Genomic DNA, 18,741 nt, shown 5'->3' with positions numbered 1-18,741 from the left:
AATGTTTTATTAAATTTTCATAGGGTTCAATTTGGCTTACATAAGTTAGAAGTCCTGACCAAGATGAAGTGAGCTAAGGTTATTTTGTTTCGTGTCCCGTCATTGTTAGTTGAACACACCTAGGTTATTTTGTTTACGTATTTCATAACTCTATAGGTAACTGTCAGTTAAACCCTACCGGTAGTTTTAGTTGGAGTAATCTTGTTTCTCTTTCAATTGGTGACGTGGAATTGACCGATGGTGTCATCGAAAAGATATTATCTAGCTGTCCTAACTTGGAGTGCTTGGAACTATATAATGTTACGGGCATACATCGTTTGGAAATAAGCTCTGTGAAGCTGAGAGGATTGACCATACAACACAGCTGCAATCATGGGTTTGAAATATTAGCCCCCTATATTCAGAAGTTGAAGCTTTGGGTTTCTTCAGTGAGATACGCATCGCACAGACAAATGTGGCTTCACTTGTCACTGCAGTCCTTGATTTAATTCTCGAGCTTAACGGCTAACTAAATTTGAAGGGACTTCTTCACAGTGTTGCCCATGTCGAGAATCTCGAATTTGGTTCATGCTGCATCGAGGTTTATTCACACTCTTCACTATCTCAAATTCATTTTTTTTTCCAGACTTTTTAGCTATTAAATTCATCTGTTTAGTAAAGTTATCAGTGCCATTACTTTGGAGAATCTGATAACTAAGTTGGTAAGTACTAAAGCATTATATTCTCATGAGTCATGGACAATATGGTTGTTAAGTGGCAGGAGATCGAAACAAGACTTTTGAACAAAATTTGGGATGATTAACGGTGAGAATGAAGAGTTTGCAATGGATGGGACAACATGTAAACTTGGGTTTGGTTTACATTCATCATACTTTTAAGTTTTGTTGATGGTGTTTCCCAAGTGTTTAAAGGTCCGTCTTTGGATTTTCAAACTAACCACAAACACTTTGATGTGGCCAACACAGTCGTATAGTCCAAGCTAAATTTTATGAATTATTCAACAATTTGCATCTCATTTATTAAGTATATCATATTTCCTTGTTTTAACATATTCTGGTTTGTCTATTTTGTTTATAAGTGCCTGTCCATTCTGGAGTTGAAAGGGTGGCGGTTTCAACCATCAAGCCAGAAATTCTTAAAACTTAACGTAGCCTTAGAGCAGTTTCATCGGATCTTGAGACATTGGTCGTTGATTGGGACAATCACGAACCAAGAGTAAGTTTCCTTTAGATCTTTATTTTTGTTACTTCATGTTATCAATGTCAAACAACTATTAGCGGAAAACAAAAACATATATCAACATACTTAGGGAAAAGCTCTTAATTTTTTTTATTTTTTTTTATTTTGAAGTTTAAACCACCTTAGTGGCATTCTTCATCGAAAATGATAAAAGGTTACAAAGATGACTGCCTTACCTCTGCAAAGGAATGTGAGAAGTGAACCGGTTCAATCCTCAAGTAAAGAGAAGATTGAGAAGGTTCAATCATTGACAAAGGGTAGGTGATAAGCCTCTAAATATAAGCAAAAAGAGTGTTTCAGTATAGGAGGAATGGAAGCAAAAGAAGTTTTACGATGTGAAACATAACTAGCCTAAGTACTTGATGAGCTTTAGAACAATAGCTTCTAACTTATGGAGACTTGCTCCCCCTAAATTGTTTCCTTAACATGCGAGCTCTGGAAAAAATCTAGCAGGGAAGTTTATCTTGTTACATTATTGAAGGTAAGTTTTGGGCTTTCTTTCGAATTCTGAATGAAGGTAGCTGCCACTTGTCTACCCTAGTAAATACCCTCTAGCTTCTCTTGATAGTGAGTTAAAGCTTCATGTGTTCATTTCTACATTCAAATGAACAGCTACCAGGCTTCTCCCTTCCAGCATTCACAATAAGTGAAGAGCCGTCTTCCACCAAATCTTTCTAATGCCGTGTTCAAGATACCATTTAAGCCCATAACAAAGAACAAATGCTTCAGCCGTATTTTTTGGTCCATGCCCTAGTGGGACTGCATATGCCATGATCATATCACCAGAAGAGTTCTGTAACACCCCGCATCTTGGAACTATGTCTAAGCTCATATCATTAGAGTTCTAGTGGAAACATTTAAGGTTTGACGTTTTGCGAAAATGGTTCATGGGCCTATTTCGGGCAGCGATAACTCCTTGATCGGTTTGAATTTGGGAAATGTACTATCAATGAAGTTGTAGTATGTAGAAATACCTTTCTAACGATATAAGGACCAAGCCAATCAGAGATCGGAGCAAGGAGATATGATCGTCTCAATATGGCTAATAGTAAGGCACTTGAAATCTCGTAGAATCGGCTAAGTTTTCGATACGTCTGCCTTCCAGTCAACTTTAGTGAAAATCCGTTGGGAATTTGAGAAAACTTCCTCAATGAAAGTTGTAGCCCTTTGAAATAGCTTTCCAACGGTATCTTACGGGGGTCAAACGGACATCTGTGCAAAAAGTTATGCCCATTTTACTGAAGCCTATTTGGAAATTTTGCCCGGCGTAACGGTGACGTTACGGGCCGTAACATGAGTTACGGGACCGTAACAGTGGGCCGTAACACGTCAAAAATTTCCAGAACCTCACTGGAAATTTTCACCAAGATACGGTACCAAGATACGGTCCGTATCTCGTGTTACGGGACCGTAACAGTGACCGTATCTTGGTCCGTATATACGTTTCGGGTCACCTGAGAGAGGCCATAACCCTATCATAAATTGGGAATTTGGGAAAACTCAAAGAACGAAAGTTTTAGATAATTGAAAAACCTTTCCAACCATGGTCGTGGGTTCATGCGACGTCGGGATAGGGAGATATAGACGCAGTTTTAAGACAGATAGGTCTCAACCCATTTTCAAGTTGGGTCAACCCATTTTCCCTTAGTATTTAAGGGAAATGAAAACCCTAGCAGCCTCCATTTCCCTCAAATTTCAGATTTTTAGAGAGAGGAAGTGAGAGAGAGAGAGCTAGAGAGAGAAAGTAGGAAATCAACCAAGTTTAAGGCCCAAATCCCGAAGCTCGTGAAGGATAAAAAAAAAAAGTTGTTGCCGTCATTTTAAACTAAAGATCGGACTTGGGGGTGTTGATTTCGTGGTGACTACCCAAAAAGGTAATGTTTCTACTCCCTAATCAATTGTAGTTGTGAATTGATGAACTCTTGGGAGAATAATAATTGGTTTGTTGAAAAGAATCATATGAACTTGCTTGTTGTTGGATTGTTGACTTGGAATTGTTATATTCATATGGGTGATGAAGAATGATGTTAATTACATCTAATTGAGATTTTAGAATTTTGCTAGAAGTAATAGAATGGGGATTTGGTGAAGAAAACACCATTAATGAGGGTTGTGGAGTTTCATGTCCACCAAGTGTTTGATAAAATAGATGAACAAAGCATGGATATTGTTGCTAACATAGAATCCCTATGACATGTACTGCTATACACAAGTTGAAGGATTGGAGGACATTGTGATAGCAAAAGCAGGAAGTTAAGGTATGTAGAACTTCCATCCACATGTGGGAATCACGTTCTTCCCCATGATCCGTTTCGTAAAATCCATGAAGTTCAAATTGGCATTAAACCTAACATATTGGTAGCCCGTATTTACGTATTTATGTACATGAATTTTGTATCTATATTGGTTATTGTATTCCTAATCTTCCATTTCGTTATGAGGAATCCTAGCTTAATCCATGAATTATGAATTCTTCCTCATGTATTCTTATTATGTTTATATGAAACTATATTTACAAGTTATAATTCATGAAAGCCATGTACAAGCAAGTTATGATTCATGATATACCATGGTGGAAGTGCCACTAAATATTCATGTGTTTGGGAGTTGCTTTAATTACCGAGAGGGCTTCGATAGCCCGAAAGCAAAGTAGACGAGGATTCCACCCATGTCCAGACGATCTCTCGTAATGATTGATCCTTTCATATTTTATTAAATCTCATGTTCCCGGCAAGGAACTAGCATGTGTTACGGGCGGGAAGAAAGCCCGACCATGGATCGGTTATAAGTTATTGCTCTCCCTACTTTTTGATATTTTTATCAAGCTTTTATTATATATGTGTATGTATGTATTCATGCTCATGACCAGTGGACAAAAATCTTACATGCTTTTTCATGTCCCATATTATTTATTTAGAAGATACATCATGGTAATCGTCCCCTTTTATAATTACGAATTTAGAGACGAAAAATTAGGATTTGACGATCCCATAGAGTCCTGGTTGTGGTTTAACAATCATTTCTTTATTTAGCTTTTCATCTAAAGGTATCTGTAGCCTTGTCCCGTATTATATTTTTCTTTTCAAACGTAAATCAAATTCTATGTCATGTCGACATTTGGAGTCTTATAGCCATTTTGGCTCACTCATGTTTAAACAGTATTTATTTAAGTATTAATCAATCAAGTTTCAAAAGGACTCATCATGCATTCACGTTATATTTCCGCTTATGTTATGTTTGATGATTCAAATAAGCCATGTGGTTCGCTCAACACTCAAAACATTGTGAACTGTTACGTCCAAAGCCATGGTTCGGGGCGTGACACCTTAACCATTCAAGAGTCTTTAGGGAGTCAGAAAGGTTCTTCTGCTCTTTTATATGTGTGAGGGCCCCACACATATAAACGATTTTCAAGACATTTAGGATTGTTCATTTCTTCATATTCTAGATTGAGTTTAGAGCATTATTTGTAGGATGAACCTAATTATGCGTGTACGTGTTTTCAGAAAATGCCTTACAAAAGAACTTACAAGAGAGCATTAATCATTTCAAGCTCGAAGATGAAGATAAACCGGCACCTCTGGGGTGCTTGGGATGGAGATGTTAGGAGTGCTATCAACATGCTCACAAAGAAAGTGACCAGCCTAACGAGGGAAGGGTCGAGTTCGAGGAGAGATATGGGGAGTCTTCTAAGACTAAGGATTTTCTAATGAGTTTCACGGGACGAAGAAGGATGAAGAGACTACATCGATGCTCTCAGATCTTCGTGTTATGGCGATTTTAGAAAAAGCTGCTACTTTTGGAAATGAAATGGCATTGCTAACACTTGGTATGAATCTTGGGAATTATCCCGAGGCGAGGATACCGATGCTACGTGGGATGAATTTGCTAGTGCATTCCCAGACCACTTACGCCGTAGAATTCGTAGAGGCTAAGGTGCGCAATTCTGAAACTCAAACAAAATGGCAAGTCGTTCAAGATTACTATTTGAGTTCGTTAGTCCGCTAAACATGCTCCACACATGTTACCCGATATGAGGGCAAGAGTGAGAAGATTCTTTGGAGGTCTTGATTCCCGTTTGTATGACGGAGCCAATATTGTTGCACGAATGGGAAAATTTATGGTTGCTTTTGTACATGAGACAAAGGCAAAGGAGGAAGAAGCCTTACAAAAAAGAGAAAGACAAGGAGTTCAACAAGAGGGTCAAGTCTTCGGCGGGAACGAACGGGGAGATTCTTTAAGAACAGTCGGCGGGACGGCTCCAATGTTTGGGCCCTCTCTAATTTGAGTAAAATGACAAGCCGAAACTTTAGACCATCGAATTCTTATTCTCGGGCTAGTGTGGGTCGGTCGGCTTATACCATTCCGCTCTTTGTAGGAAGTGTAAAAGAGACACTTAGGTGATTGTCGTGTGGGTACAAATGCGTGCTATGGTTGCGGTCGAAGGGCCATTTCGAAAGAGTCGGCGGGACGAGGGTCGGAGGTAATGTGACGCAATAAAATGGTCCTCGTAACAATCGGGCCCGGCGGGGGTTTTCCGTCGGAAACACAACAAGAAGAATATGTGAAGCCGTCGGGATACGAGCTCGTGCGAGATGTTGTTACTAAGTACTCTAACGAGTTTTCACTTTCGACGTATATGCCCTTATTGACCCGGGGATCCACTTTATCTTATGTGACCCCATTTGTTGCTAAGAAATTTGGGTTTGAACTTTGAAAAATTGTATGAACCCTTTGAGGTCCGCCTTTGTGTTGGGGAATCGATCATAGTTAGACGTATGTATAGGGGTTGCCCCAATCCTAATCTATTTTGCAGAACAACGGTCGATTTAGCGGAATTAGAAATGGTAGACTTCGATGTGATCATGGGTATGGATTGGTTGGCTTCATGTTATGCCACAGTATGTTGTAGAACTAAGGTGGTAAGATTCGAGTTTCCTAACGAGCCAGTCATAGAATGGAAGGGTAATTCGGGGTACCCGGGGGTAGATTCATTTCTTACCTAAAAGCCAGAAAAATGATTTCCAAGGGTTATATCTATCACCTAGTTCGAGTTAAGGATTCAAAAATAATCTCGGTCCGTCTCGGTCGTAAATGAATTTCGAGAGGTCTTTCCGAAGATAAAGTCCCTGACGGGGAGATTGAGTTTGGAATTGATTTACTCTACGATACTCGGTAGATATCTATTCCGCCATAAATGGCTAGTGAAGTTAAAAGAGTTAAAGGCCCGGGTTGAAAGATCTACTTGATAAGGGGTTTATTAGGCACTAGTGTTTAGGGTGCACGGTCTTATTTGTCCGAAAGAAGGATGGTTATACGTATGTGTATAGACAAATCGGTGAACAAGGTCACCATTAAACCCTCTCTTCCTAGAATTGATGATTTATTTGACCAATAAATGATGTTATTCCAAATTGACCTCGAACATATCATCGGTTGAAGGTTAAGGAAGTTGATATTGACTAAACGGCTTTCGGGACTCGCTATGGCCATTTTGAATTTCTTGTTATGTCATTTGGGTTGACAAATTGTCTTTCATGGATCTTATGAATAGGGTCTTCAAGCCTTATCTCGATTTATTCGTCATTGTCTTCATTGATGATATTTTGGTGTATTCTCGTAATGAGGTCGATCATGCGAATGTCTCGGTATATTGTTGCGACTCTTAGAGATCGTGAGCTTTTTGCAAAATTCTCAAAAGTGTGAGTTTTGGCTTAAATCGGTGGCATTCTTGGGCCATGTGATCTCGGGTGAAGGTGTTAAAGTTGATTCTCAAAAGATTGACGCCGTAAAGAGTTGGCCCAGATTCGTTTACGATATAAGAAGTTTCTTGGGTACGGCGAAAGGTTATTATCGACGCTTTGTTAGGATTTTCTTCTATCTCTCGCTCCGTTGACTAAGGCCGACTCGGAAGAAAGTTAAGTTCCAATGGTCGGATGCTTGTGAGCGAAGCTTTGAGGAATTGAAAAAGAGATTGACTTCGCTCCGCTTTTGACTTTACGGAAGGAACCGAAGGATTTATGGTTTATTGTGATGCTTCGGGAGTCGGTCTCGGATGTGTTTTAATTCGGCATGGTAAGGTTGTAGCTTATGCATCTCGTCGCTCAAGGTTCACGAAAAGAATTATCCGACTCATGACTTAGAGTTGGCGGTAGTTTTTGCACTTAAGATATGGCGTCATTATTTGTATGGAGTGCATGTTGATATTTTTACGAGATCATAAAAAACTGAGATATCTTCAAACGAGAGGGAGTCGAATCTTAGGCAAAGAAGATGGCTTGAATTGCTTAAAGATTATGATGTGGATATTCTTTATCATCCGGGGAAAGCGAATGTTGTAGGTGATGCTCTTAGTCGGCATTCCATGGGGAAGTTTAGGCCACGTGAACGTGAATAAGAGAGTTATGACAAAGGAACTTCACCGTTTGGCCAATCTTGGAGTTCGACTTTTTGGAAAGATGGTGGTGTGGTTGTTCGAATAGTGCTCTTTCCTCTTTAGTCGTTGAAGTCAAGGAGAAACAATTTAGCGATCCCTATTTATTGCAAAGGAGGGGATTCACAAGCATAAGACAACGACTTTTGAACGAGGGGGAGATGATGGTACCTTGAGGTACCTAATTATGTGTTCCCGGATGTAGATGGACTCGGAGAGCGAATCATGTCGAAGCTCACAACTCCAAGTATTCTATTCACTTCGTGTTCCACTAAGATGTATCATGATCTCAAGGAGATTTCTTTTGGTGGAACGATATGAAGAGGATGTGGCAGATTTTGTAGCTAAGTGCTTCAATAACTGTCGGCGGTGTCGAACACCGGAGGCTACGGTGGCTTGGCTAAATATTGATATTCTGTGCGGAAATGGGAAATGATCATATGGATTTTTGTATCGTAGTTTACCTCGTTCCTAGAGACATGACTCTATTTGGGTGATCGTTGACCGGCTTACTAAGTCGGCACACTTTTTGCCCGTAAAACTACGGATTCGGGAAGATTATGCCATCGTACGTTAATGAGATCGTCGGATTGCATGGGACACCGGTGTCCATTATTTCGGGCATCGTGGTGCTCGGTTCACGGCGAACATCCGGAAATCCTTTCGAAAGGATTAGGTACCAAGGTGAACCTCTGCCTTTCATCCACAAACGAGATGGCCGGCGGAGCAGCGTACTATTCGGACTTCTGGAGGATATGTTGAGAGCATGTGCCTTGGATTTCAAAGGTAATTGGGATGATCACTTGCCTCTTATCGAGTTCTCTATAATGTGATTATCATGCTAGCATTGGGATGGCACCATTTGAAGCTCTAGGCGAAGGTGCGGATCACCAATTGGTTGGTTCGAGGTAGGTGAAGCGAGTTGTTAGGACCGATTTGGTTTATCGAGGGCTATGGAGAAAGTCAAGTTAATACGGGGAGCGTTTAAAAACGGCTCAAAGTCGCCATAAGTCTTATACGGATGCGAGACGAAGGGATTTAGAATTTTCGGTTGATGATTGGGTGTTTTTAAAGTCTCACCTATGAAAGGTGTTATGAGATTTGGAAAGAAAGGAAGCTAAGTCCTAGATATATTGGACCTTACGAATTCTACGAAAGGTCGGTCTAGTGGCTTATGAACTTGAGTTGCACACAAGACTTGGTGTCGTACATCCCGTATTTCATGTGTCCATGTTGAGGAAATGTGTAGGAGACCCATGGTTGGTTGTTCTGATACTATAACGATTAAGGATGGTTTGACTTATGAAGAGATCCCCGTAGCCATTCTTGACCGTCAAGTTCGCAAGTTGAGAACTAAGGAAGTAGCCTCGAGAAAAGTCTTATGGAGGAGATAGAAGGTTGAAGAGGCTACACGGGAGCCCGAAGAAGACATGAAATCCGGATATCCCTACTTGTTTGAAGAAGCGTGTGCAAATAAACTTCAAGGTAAATACTTTTAGTATTCATGTCATGTCCTTATGTATTCATGCCTCTCGTTTCACGTTCAAGTTCATGTTCATGTCTTCGCTATTCATGTCTCATGTTCGGGCGATGTTTTCATGAAACTATGTCATATCGGTTTTCATGCCCCATGTCATATTATGTCTCATGTTCCACGCTCATGTCATCTATCCGATGCCCATGTTCATGCCTCGGTATTCATGTTTTCATATAACCATGTTATGTTAGTTCGGTCTCCATGTTTCATGTTATGTTTCCTTCATGTTTATGTAGTCAAGCCATGTCCAACCATATTCTTAACCATGACCCATCATTCGAGGACGAATGATCCCAAGGGGGATATTGTAACACCCCGCATCTTGGAACTATGTCTAAGCTCATATCATTAGAGTTCTAGTGGAAACATTTAAGGTTTGACGTTTTGCGAAAATGGTTCATGGGCCTATTTCGGGCAGCGATAACTCCTTGATCGGTTTGGAATTTGGGAAGGTACTATCAATGAAGTTGTAGTATGCAGAAATACCTTTCTAACGATATAAGGACCAAGCCAATCAGAGATCGGAGCAGGAGATATGATCGTCTCAATATGGCTAATAGTAAGGCACTTGAAATCCTATAGAATCGGCTAAGTTTTCGATACGTCTGCCTTCCAGTCAACTTTAGTGAAAATCCGTTGGGAATTTGAGAAAACTTCTTCAATGAAAGTTGTAGCCCTTTGAAATAGCTTTGCAACGGTATCTTACGGGGGTCAAACGGACATCTGTGCAAAAAGTTATGCCCATTTTACTGAAGCCTATTCGTGGAAATTTTGCCCGGCGTAACGGTGACGTTACGGGCCGTAACATGAGTTACGGGACCGTAACAGTGGGCGTAACACGTCAAAAATTTCCAGAACCTCACGGAAATTTTCACCAGATACGGTACCAAGATACGGCCGTATCTCGTGTTGGGACCGTAACAGTGACCGTATCTTGTCCGTATATACGTTTCGGGTCACCCGACTTCGGGAGGCCATAACCCTATCATAAATTGGGAATTTGGGAAAACTCAAAGAACGAAAGTTTTAGATAATTGCAAAAACCTTTCCAACCATAGGTCGTGGGTTCATAGGCGACGTCGGGATAGGGAGATATAGACGTTTTAAGACAGATAGGACATTTTCAAGTTGGGTCAACCCATTTTCCCCTTAGTATTTAAGGGAAATGAAAACCCTAGCAGCCTCCATTTCCCTCAAATTTCAGATTTAGAGAGAGAGGAAGTGAGAGAGAGAGAGAGCTAGAGAGAGAAAGTAGGAAATCAACCAAGTTTAAGGCCCCAAATCCGAAGCTCGTGAAGGATAAAGTGTAGTACAAGTTGTTGCCGTCATTTTAAGCTAAAGATCGGACTTGGGGTGTTGATTTCGTGGTGACTACCCAAAAAGGTAATGTTTCTACTCCCTAATCAATTGTAGTTGTGAATTGATGAACTCTTGGGAGAATAATAATTGGTTTGTTGAAAAGAATCATATGAACTATGCTAGAGTTGTTGGATTGTTGACTTGGAATTGTTATATTCATATGGGTGATGAAGAATGATGTTAATTACATCTAATTGAGATTTTAGAATTTGCTAGAAGTAATAGAATGGGGATGGTGAAGAAAACACCATTAATGAGGGTTGTGGAGTTTCATGTCCACCAAGTGTTTGATAAAATGCTTAGATGAACAAAGCATGGATATTGTTCTTGCTAACATAGAATCCCTATGACATGTCTTGCTATAGGTTAAAGTTGAAGGGATTGGAGGACATTGTGATACGCTCGGGGAAGTTAAGGTATGTAGAACTTTCATCCACGTGTGGGAACCTCTGCGTTCTTCCCCATGATCCGTTTCGTAAAATCCATGAAGTTCAAATCCTAGGGCATTAAACCTAACATATTGGTAGCCGTATTTACGTATTTATGTACATGAATTTTGTATCTATATTGGTTATTGTATTCCTAATCTTCCATTTCGGTTATTAGGAATCCTGTTAATCCATGAATCATGAATTCTTCCTCATGTATTCTTATTATGTTTATATGGAAACTATATTTACAAGTTATAATTCATGAAAGCCATGTACAAGCAAGTTATGATTCATGATATACCATGGGCGACAAGTGCCACTATGTTACATATTCATGTGTTTGGGAGTTGCTTTAATTGGAGGGCTTTATGGCCCGAAACTACGTAACAAGCAGGATGAGGATCGCTCCACCCATGTCCCGACGATCTCTCGTAATGATTGGATCCTTTCATATTTTATTAAATCTCATGTTCCGGCAAGGGGCGAGGTTACTGCGGCATTAAGCACCATTCATGGATCGGTTATAAGTTATTGCTCTCCCTACTTTTTGATATTTTTATCAAGCTTTTTTATTATATATGTGTATGTATGTATTCATGCTCATGACTGTGTTTCGGTCTTATCATGCGTTTTTTCATGTCCCATATTATTTATTTCGATTGCTTTACATACCGGTACATTCGATGTCTTTGACGTCCCCCTTTATTGCCCGGGGAACTGCATTTCACGATGCGAGGTACGGATTTACGGTGACGACGCTTCTCATTATTAGGATTTGCACGTATCGGCTTATCCGTCCCCATCTCATTCGGGGGTTTAGACATTGTATTTCTTTATTTAGCTTTTCATCTAAAGGTATGGGGGGCCTTGTCCCGCAAGTATATTTTTTCAGTCAGACTCATGATAGAGGTTTCATAGACTAGACAAGTCAGTTATGTCATGTCAGACATTTGGAGTCTTATAGCCATTTTGGCTCACTCATGTTTAAACAAGTATTTATTTAAGTATTATGACTTACTAAGTTTCATAAAGGCTCATCATGCATTCACGTTATATTTCCGCTTATGTTATGTATCATGATGATTCAAAGCAAGCCATGTGGTTCGCTCGGTCACATGCGCTGTGCTATGCGTGTTATGAGCCATGGTTCGGGGCGTGACAAGTTCCTTGCTATTCCACCTGCTCCACATTGTCCTTGTTTGCAACTTCCATCCGTTGTTAGTTTTACCCATCCTAGATCATGTTTGGCACCATTTCTAAATGTGTTCACAGTAGTTGCTTCGGGGAATGCTTTGTTCAAATTCTAAAAATTTTACTTGAATGCTGCTAAGGATTTCAGAATCTGCTTTTTAGTCTTGAAAGTTGTGGCTTCTATCTTTGCTAAATTTTCTGCAACAACATGTTTATTTTTCCACTTTTATGTAAGACGTTTACAGGAACCTTTTAGTTCTCTCAATTTATTTTCCTCTAGAAAATTGTTCAGCTTGAATTGTTGTGGCAGAAACTTCATGTCGTCCCTATCAAAATTGATCCGATGAGTTTCCATAAGGAATATTTGGGTTGAAAGAAATAAAAGATGTTCTGGAGAGGAGTGAAACAACATGTATCTTTTGTAGGGTATAGGTGCACAGCTTTATGGCTTATGAGCTTAAATATGTAATGGAGCAGTTGTAACATCTTTTTTCTTTGCAGTACTTTCTTGGTACTAGCCTTGATAAAAAAAACTCTATCTTATTTTTCTTTTGAGAAGAAAATAACAAATGAATTTTAAAAACTTTATCTTATCAAAGAAAAAGTTGAATCTTCTATCAGTAAGCCAGTTTTCCGGTCAACTCTTCTATAGTTGTAGGAAAATGTTTAACAAGGGATAATGTTCACTTTGTTCGAGGAGATAATGGATCTGATTCAATGAATCTTTGAATTTTTGTTGTTTGCATGTACCGCTTTGTAACATTTTCTAAGCAGTTCTTTTTTAATTTTATCAACGATTAACACATTGACTGGAACTGGAAACTTCCATCTAAGGAGAATAATTGGTTAATGTAGCTTGCTCTTTCCTTCAGCACTTGCTGTCAACTTACACAAATGAGGATGAACAGAGCAGGAGGTTTGAGACCCATAAAACATCAAGTAAGAAAGCTTGCTCTAAAATGTTTTGTAATATGTATTCATATTGTTGAATCTATATTATGAAAATGAAGGATGAAACTCATTTTGTGAGAATAGTATCTCGAATTCGTTACGTGTCCAAGGACTTTGTTTACCATAAATGTTTAATTGGTGGAAAAAATATTTCTGGACTTGGATAGAGAAAGACCTTAAGGACTGAAGCAAAGTTGTGGAACCTAATGCCAGCAATGCATGCTGTGGGTATTACAAAAGGAAAGAAATAGCATGTGTTTTGAAAGAAAAGCAGAAGTGTTTGAATTTAGTTGCTTTTTGGTGTAAATGGAAAGAGTTTAAGTTTTATGCACTGTCAGTGTGGACAAAAATTTTACACCATCAGGTAAATTAGAAGATAATCATGGTAATTTTATAATTACGAGTTTAGGAAAAAAATATTGAGAGACCCATAGAGTCCGGTTGAACTTTAACTAAATCCAGTTTTTTTCTTTCCTAAGGTAAATCGTATTAATTTTCCTTTTCAAACGTAAATCAAATTCTAATATTCTTCATGATTTTTTTTTTCTGAACTAAGTCATCATAATCAATTAAGTAATCAATCAAGGAAGAAGGACCGTTGATTTTTTTTTTTTTTTTTTTTTTTTTATAAAAAAGTTAAAGTAATTCTTTAACACCTCAAAACATTGTGAACTTTAATTCCTCAACACCTTAACCATTGTTGGCCCTCAGGAGGTTCTTCTGCTGTATGAATTTAGTATACATGCTTCCAACGATTTTCAAATTTTTTGTCTTTTTTAATTGAGAAGCATTTGAACCTACAATATCACATAAATATCTATATTAAAAATCTTAGATAGCATTAATTATTTCAATCACATGAAGATAAAGGCATACGGGATTACAAAAACCATCAAAGAAAGAGACCATGGAGGAGGGTTTAGAGAGAGATATAGTTATATGAAGAGTTTGAAGGAGAGAGACAAGTGCACTTCAGTGTTTAATTTTAGAAAAGGGAGAATGAAACATGAAAAGAAGGGGTAACCTGCAATAGCAGGTAAATTTTACTTGATGGCGTAAAAATTTTGTACACTGACGGTGCGCAAAACTTAAACTCAAATGGAAAAGTCTACTTCTGTGATAGACTCTACATTCAATTAAAGTTTAAAACTTTCAACATTAGCAATTTTAGTTTCAAAAGATACCACATAGATCAACACCTTTAACATATTCCTTCCTGTAGATATAAGGAGTCTTACACTGAATTTTCTGATTTTGTCACAAGACCTCCAATAAAGAAGCTCTCTATTGATGGAAGCCATGAGATCAAGAGTTTCCTTTTCGTTGTTATTCGTAGAACTTGAAATAGAGTGATACCGGAACGAACATCCAAGACTATGGTGTAGACAATACACCGATCCTCACAACTTGTTTTTCCGTCGCCACATAGAAATTATGTGAAGTAGAATTGGCTGCGCAAATCACTAAGTTTGTCTCCTCTCGCCGTGATTTTACTTTGCATTTCCATGGAGTCCAACTGGTATGTGGATTGACACTAATTTTGTGTAAACAGAGGAGAGTGTTTGTGGTATTAATGTGTTATTTTGATGATTAATTAGGAGTTCGGGTAATTGCCCGTAATTTGTTATTGTCTCATCAATTTGGGAAGAAGGACATAAATTGCCAGCCTAGGCAGATTTATAGCAATGGATTTCATAGGGGATTGTATTTAGTTTTAAGTCTCCGGTTAAATCAAATTTAGATAAGATAATCTCAATTAGGCTTGGTTCAGTTGTCCTTTTGGTAAAGTTGAGACTTGAGCCCTTTGTGTACAATCTACTAATAGGGGGACTTCCATAAATACTAGTGAATAAGTATGATATTACATAATCTACAACTGTTATTTAAAGTACATAATATACAATATATACAAGGCAAATCAATAAACGAGAAACCCTTTGAATATAGTGTTTTCCAATAAATAAAGAAACTAAATCTGATCGGTTATATTTCTGCCTTCAATAAAGTATGACTAAATACGACGAATATTTAATAAAATCAATTAGTCCCTACAAATTCTCCATTCTAGAAAAAAGTACTACCTATTATAAAGGAAGCACTATTGGGTAGTCAAATGTACAGATCTAATGTATAGTATATTACGTTCGCTTAAGCATGCAGATCTACTCCGTCCAGTTCTTGTCACTTTTCCTGGACATTCTAAAAATAAATGTTCACTTTTATTTGTCCATTTAACATATCAAGAGAAAGACAATCTTCTTTTCTTGTTTTACCCTTAACATCAACTACTAATTTCCCAAATTATTTCCCAAGATTTTTTGAAATGCCAACACTCATGGTTATTATAGTAAATATGCACTTCATTTATTATTTTCAGTAAAACCACCCAACACTTTCGGAGGACAAGCCAGCAACAAATGATTGGAACGGTAATAGGGTCAGCAAAAAATCAATGTTGCAGTTAACATTTGCTGAAGAGATCCATAAGAGATGCAGCATGACAATAAGCGATAAAATTGACAGAAAAAGAGGCAATATGCTTCACCACTTACAAACAGGAACACTTCAAGTGCAAATACATAAACTGTGGCTAGTAAATTGAAGGTACCTATTAGCTTGGCATTAAAAAAGTGGACAGTAACGATTGTATGAAACTTAGTTGTAGTATATACAAAGAACATATTATCAGCAATTCGAGTTCCATTGATTTCATGAGGACTAAGTTTCCCAGTAAAATTAAGGTTTGAACTCACAATACTATCAGGTTTCTCTCATTCGTGTTAAAAAGAAGTCAATGTTGCATTAACATTCTTACTTCTCAATATGGATTACAAGGAATAATTAGCTGAACTTCAATAACAAATTTACCTTTTCCCAAAGTTCAGATCCCTTGTCATACCAATAACTTTCAGGCTGCAAAGGAAATCCATTAACAATCAGCTGCTCTGGTCAGAGCTAATTAGCAGCACTTTTTTTCTCTGTTTCATTCTTTGTTTGACTGCCAAGGGACTTATATAAGCAATGTTTGCCAAGTTTGAGCCACTTTGACCCATCAATTGGCTCACCTATGAAACTTACGCATCCGAGCCCATCCCGCACTGCTCTGAGGAGACCACTATACTCTAATGCTATTGTGTAATCCAAGTTAGCACCTTCCACAGTGAGGAGAACTCCCGGAGGAAACAACCTGCATAGCATTCGACTTCCAATTCTTTATTTAGAAAAGAAATAAACATGGGAGAGAGCAAGTATTCTAACGCCGCAGAAGGAACAAGTACTAACAACTTCCACACTGACAAATATTTTGAAGTCTCTTTTCCACCAATAAAAAGTGACATAGGCCAAAGAAACAAGTCGCGATGAATCTTGATGTAATATCTTGGGGAAATGATTTTCAACCTTAGATTTTCAAAGTATAGTAACATCATAAAGATTCAACAAATATGAAGTGGAAATCACAAAACATTTAGAGCAAGCTTTCTCAGATGATGATCACAGAATAAAAACGTTGTTACTTAGACATGAAGAACTACTGACGAGTACAATTCTAGCCATGTCTACCAACTACAAACCAATTTCAAACACAAAGCATTAGTGGTAAGTATGTCGCGATCAATACAATCCATAAAGACTATCAACAATAAAAGACAACTGAAGCGTGCAGGAAGGATCTGGGAAAGCTTTGAAACTCGTGTGTAACATAATCCTGAGACACGTAACTCCCTTTAAACTTGGCAGCAATGACGAACTTTTCTAGCACTATTGCATTCTTGAGCAAATACTTCACCAATGGCACTACAGAATTATTTCCACATAGTAGTCCATCAAAGTCGATGATTTTGATGGTCTTCAAATATAGCAAAGAACCATTAAAATTATGTGTCTTGAACCTCCTGCTCTGTTCATCCTCGTTTGTGTACCTTGACAGCAGGTCCCGCAGAAAATAATCCGCCGTATTATTAAATAGTTATTCTTCTTAGATGGAAGTAAAAGATCAAGGAGTTGATTGGGGATTTAATAAAAGGCTACGAATCTTTTTAGATTCAGAGAACATTTCAAGTGCTTAGCAAATGGTACTTACATGTAAAATTAAAAAAAAAAATTATTTGAACAAAAAAATTTGATCCTTTGAGTACTATCCATTGTTAAACGTCTTTTCCTACAAATAAAAAAAAAGTTTAATTGTAGAACTGGCTTAGTCATACATTCAATTTTGAGTGACAACATGAAATTCTTTTAAAGCAACTCAAGTTGAACTTGAAGAAAACAAACTGAGAGAACAAGAAATTCCTCTAAACGTCTTACATGAAACCGAATAATAAGTTTTATGATTTTTTCGCCTAAAGTACTTAAGATCAGAAATATGTTGATATCTATGATTTCTTTTCCATTAATAGTTTTTTGGTGTTAATTACATGAAGTAACAAAAGTAAAGCTCTAAAAGAAACTTACTCTTACTTTGTGATTGCACCAGTCAACGAGCAATGTCTCAAGCTCAGATGAACTCTGCAGAAAGCTGCAAACTCCCGGGAAGTCAAACTGTTCCAAGACTGTGTCAAGTTTTAGGAATTTCCTGCTTGATGGTGGAGTCTGCCAGCCTTTCAACTCCAGCATAGAAAGGCACTTATAAAACAAATATGTCAAAACAAAATGCAACACACTTAATATGTCAAGACAAGGAAACTTAATTAATGACATGCTAATTATTAAATAGTTCGTAAAAACAACTTGGACTATATGACTGTTTTTGGCCACATCAAAGTGCTCAATGTTGGTCTAGAAATCCAAATATGGAATATTTAACGGTTCGAAAGAACCCACTCCCGTGATTAAACATGTTGTAATGTTCATTGCAAACACTTCACTTTCACAGTTCATCATCCAAAATTTTGTTCAAAAGATCTTATTTAGGGGCGGATCCACATTATCGTATGGGGATTCCCGAAACCCACTAACTTTTGCCTGAACCTTGTATTTACGCTATGAAACCCGTTGAAAATAGAAATATTTTTTTGAATTGGGAATCCACTATAAAGAATTCTGTTGGTTCAACGGTCAGGAGGGAACCAGTGAAATCTCAGCTCCCTCACGGATCGATTCCTTGTAGTCACTTATTTTATAAATGGTCTTTATTTTGTTTCTCCTTTTAAACCATTTTGCCGTTGCCTCTAGGCACTACCACATCCCTCATTTTTTTATGTAAGTTCATGTTTCCTTCTTATATTGTGTAAAACAATTTCTCTAAAAAAAAAAAAAGGTTATTATTGTATCTAAATTTGAGATCGTTGGGAACCCATAAACTTCAAATCCTGGATCCGCCTCTGATCTTATCAATCACCTACCACCGTCCAACCAAATTGGCCATGAGAACGTAATTCTTTAGTTTACCAACTTAATTATATTGTTAGATTATCCTAGGTAGTGGGACAATTAATAATACTAAACTTATGAATTCAATAGCACATAGAAAGTTGAACAAAGAAAATCTGAATTTTGGATAGTGAATAATATGAACAAACCTTAATACCCCAAAGGCCCAATTCAAGATTCTCGACATGACCAAAACTATGAAGAGGTTCTTACATATTATTATGGGGATC

The 18,741-nt window shown here is 38.0% G+C and overlaps 1 protein-coding gene across 3 annotated transcripts in view; it reads left to right on the top strand.

Moving 5' to 3' along the window:
- The window catches only part of LOC132058112 (F-box protein At5g03100-like), a 42,510-nt gene extending 29,389 nt beyond the window's left edge, over positions 1–13,121 (top strand). The window contains exon 3 of one of the 3 annotated variants that reach the window (XR_009415186.1): positions 13,063–13,121. The gene's annotated coding sequence lies outside the window, so the exon portion shown is untranslated. Of the gene's footprint in view, positions 1–13,024 lie in introns of all 3 variants that reach the window. The other 2 variants (XR_009415187.1, XR_009415188.1) reach the window with 2 other exon arrangements.
- The last annotated feature ends 5,620 nt before the right edge of the window (positions 13,122–18,741 follow it).

Source organism: Lycium ferocissimum, chromosome 1 (assembly GCF_029784015.1).
Source record: "Lycium ferocissimum isolate CSIRO_LF1 chromosome 1, AGI_CSIRO_Lferr_CH_V1, whole genome shotgun sequence".
NCBI lineage: Eukaryota > Viridiplantae > Streptophyta > Magnoliopsida > Solanales > Solanaceae > Lycium > Lycium ferocissimum.
The sequence above is the reverse complement of the archived record's forward strand: the minus strand, read 5'-3'. Positions and strand labels throughout refer to the sequence as shown.